This window comes from Furipterus horrens, unplaced genomic scaffold, assembly GCF_987537825.1.
Source record: "Furipterus horrens unplaced genomic scaffold, mFurHor1.1.pri manual_scaffold_1, whole genome shotgun sequence".
Classification (NCBI taxonomy): Eukaryota; Metazoa; Chordata; class Mammalia; order Chiroptera; family Furipteridae; genus Furipterus; species Furipterus horrens.
Window position 1 is genome coordinate 115065923 of NW_028327171.1, and position 3850 is coordinate 115069772.

The 3850-nt window shown below is 37.4% G+C and overlaps 1 non-coding gene across 1 annotated transcript; it reads left to right on the forward strand.

Annotated features, from left to right (window-relative positions):
* The first annotated feature begins 2426 nt into the window (after positions 1-2426).
* Positions 2427-2534, forward strand: LOC150021778 (U6 spliceosomal RNA). The gene has a single exon (XR_016513536.1). It is a non-coding gene; the product is annotated as a U6 spliceosomal RNA (small nuclear RNA).
* Positions 2535-3850: the final 1316 nt, after the last annotated feature.

Below are 3850 nucleotides of genomic sequence, written 5' to 3' on the forward strand. Positions count from 1 at the left end.
ACTCTGAATACTTCTTTCCAGCTCCTTGCCTGCAAAATTTCTTTTGAGAAATCCACTGATACTCTTTTTTTTTTTTTTTTTTTTTTTTGGTTTTTCAATTACAGTTGTCCCCTTTTCGCCTAATTTCTCTCCCCCACCCAACCCACCCCCTCTCCAGCAATCATATCCCTCCCCGTTGTCCATGTCCATGAGTCTTTTATACAGGCTCTTTAATTAAACCCTTCCCTTACTTATCCCCCTTCTCTCCCTCTCCCCTCCCTCCACTGATACTCTTATGGGAACTCCTTTATAGGTAACTTTCTGCCTTTCTCTATTTTTAACCTTTAGCATCTTAATTATGATGTGTCTTGGTGTGGTTCTCTTTGGGTCTAGCTTGTTTGGAACTTTCTGTCCTTCCTTAACTTGTATGTCTATTTCCTTCACCAAATTAAGGAAGTATTCTTTCTTTCATTATATTTTCAAATAAGTTTCCAATTTCCTGCTCTTCCTCTTCTCCTTCTGGCACCCCTATGATTCAGATGTTGGTACATTTAAAGTTGTTCCAGAGGTTCCTAAACCTCTTATTATTATTATTATTATTATTATTATTATTATTATTATTATTATCATTTCTTCTTTCTGTTCTAGTTGAATGTTTATTTCTTCCTTTTGTTCCAAATCATTGATTTGAATCCTGGCTTCCTTCTCTTCACGGTTGGTTCCCTGTATATTTTTATTTTACTTTGCATAACCTTCATTTCTTCCTTTATTTTATTTTTTTCACCATACTCTATGACTTCTCTGAGCATCCTTATTACCCGTGTTTTGAACTCTTCATCTGATAGGTTAGCTATCTCCATTTTGTTCAGTTCTTTTCCTGTGGTTTTGCTCTGTTCATTTGGGCCATATTTCTTCACATCCTCAATTTGGCAGCCTCGTTGTGTTTGTTCCTGTGTATTATGTAGAGCTGCTTATACTCCCTTAGTAGCATGCTTATACTCCCTCCATTATTCCACTTGACCTATGTAGCAAAGGCACCTGCAAATTGTGTGGGGCGGAGTTTAGGAAATTTCCAGGGCAGGGCCACCTGCTTTACCGCTTTGTGGCTCTCTTTGTGGTGAGGGGCTCGGAGAGGAGACAATGCTGCTTCCTGGCTTCTGGCGATTTGCCTAGCACTTGCCCCATTAACAGTCACTTCATCCACTACCTGTATATGATTGGCACTCTTCCAGTTGCTGCCCTGGGGTTTGTGTAGCTTCTAAGACCATCCAGGTCCTTTAAGTGGCCAAAATCCAAGAGTTTTTTCCACTGCCCCAACTCCTACTGTTTTTTACAGAAAGAAATAATAGGGGTTTATCTTCCCAGTGCTGGAACCATGGGCTGTGCAGTCTGGTCTGGGACTGGGATCTCTCGCTCCCAGGATATCCCCCTCAATTTTTATCTACCATATGTAAATGTCCATTCCACTGCCCCTACTTGTCTGAGCCACACTGCCTCTCTGCCTGATCTCCATGACTCTACTTCTCTGACCTATGTGGATGATTGTGGCTTCTTTAAATTCTTTGTTGTCAGCCGTCCATATAGTTTGATTTCTTGATGGTTCTGGTTAATTGTTTTTGAGATCTGGTTGTAATTCTTTCTAGGGTTGTGCAGGGAGGTGAAGCATGTCTACCTATGCCTCCATCTTGATTGGAAGTTTCTTTCATAAGGACACTAATCCAATCATGAAGGCTCCATCCTTATGACCTAAGATGTTTCCCAAAGGTCCCATTTCCAAATATTGTCCCATTGAGGATTAGGTTTCAACATACGAATTTTGTATAGGGACACAAACATATGAGTTTTGGAGAGGGAAATCTATAGCAGATGGTGAAAAGGTCAGCAGTTGCCAGACATTTGGGAGAAAGGTGAACTGGTGAAGCATAGAGTTTTTTTAGAGTGGCAAAACTCTTCTGTATAAATCTGCAATGATGGATGCATTTTTATGCATTTGTGAAAACCCATAAAACTTTGCAGTGCTAACAGTAAACCATGGTGTAAACTATGAAGTTTAGATAAAAATAACACTATTATTTCTACAATATTGACTTTTCAGGGTCATTTGTGTATTTTAGATACATGTCCTTTGCCAGATATGTGGTTTGGAAATTATTCCACTTGAAAATTATTTCAAATATTTTATTTTATGGATGTAACCCTAATGCGCCACAATGATGCAAGATGATAGTAATAAATGAAACTTTGTATTGGGTTTTGGAGTGGGATGGACATATGAAACCATATGTACTATCTATTCAATGCTATTAAATTAAAATTGTGCTAAAAATAAAGTATATCGCTTACTTTTAAAGCCTGAGTCTCACTTATCCTCATTTTACAATTAGGGTAAGGGGTTAATTTATCTTTTTATATATTTTCCATGTTTAAAATTTATGATTTTCTGAATTAAATGTACTTTAGTGCTCACTTTTATACTAAAAATTGGAATGATGCAGAGATTTGTATGTCCTCTGAACAAGGATGAAACATAAATTCATAAAGTAGTCCATCTCTTAAAAATATACTATACTTTACTTTTTAGACCAGTTTTAGATTCACAGTTAAATGAGTAAAAGTACAGAGTTATTCAACATCCTGCCTAGCATAGCCTCCCCCACTATCAACATTCTCCATCAGAGTAGTACATTTGTTACAAATGTACCCACAGTGACACATAATCATTTGAAGTCCATAGTTTACTCATTAGGATTCACTGCTTCGTTTGACAAATGTATCCACCCTAGGATATAATATAGAATAGTTTCACTGTCCTAACAATCTGTGCTCTAATTTCTTGTCCCTTCTTCCCCTAAACCCGACAGAGATCTTTGTGGTGCTGGAATAGTTCTGTATCTTGATTTTAGTAACAATTACACAAATATACCCATGTCATAAAATAATAGAACTACATACATATATTGTTTTAATTTCAGTTTCTGGATTTTGATGTACTCTGAGATAAAATCATTAGGGAAAAGCACTGAAGAGTACTCTCTGTATTATGTTCATAACTTCTTGTGATCCTGTAATTATTTCAAAATAAAAAGTTAAGCAAATTAAATGTATCCATTCAAAGAAAAAATAGCACAGAATTTTCTGAGAAAGTTTTAAAAGAGAGAAACCCAATTTCCTTGGGAACTCTGCTCTTAGTTGTACATAATATTGATAAGTAAGCAAACATTGGTGGTGTCAACAAAAGGTATCTGGCCACCTATTAAATGTCACTAAGAGTTCCCATTCTGGGATTTAGTGAAGGGTGAGAGCTTATTCTACTGAAGCAGCTTAACTGTTGCTATCCTAGTGTTATAGTTGAAGCTGGGGAAACTGAGAAGAACATACACTCCACTGAGACAAAGGGGAGGCTGGCTTATATAGAGAGAAATTACTGCCCCAAACCCCTGATTGGCCCATTTCCATGCAAAGGAGGACTGCAAAGTCACACAGATTGATACAAATACAACTGTCCTGATTGGCCAGCTCCACATATTCTGATTATTGTGGAGCTGTTCTGATTGGTCAGTGAAAATAAGGACCTAGCTGCATAGCTCCAATTGGATGAGGAAATTCTAAGTCCCATTGGTCAAAATAGGATTCCAGGAACTCCTTTATAAGGGTTGCTCAGAGGGCAGGAAGCCATCTTGGTAGCCCAGTCTGTGGATTTTACCTAAAATGTGGAATTTGTGAGAGGACCCCATAAAACTGACTACTAGGCTGTGATTTTGATATTGGACCCAGTTAACCACAAGGATTCCTTTTTCATGGGTATATTTCTTATTTTTTTCCTATTATTTTTTGTTGTTGTTTTATTACAATTTTCCCAATTTTTCCCCTG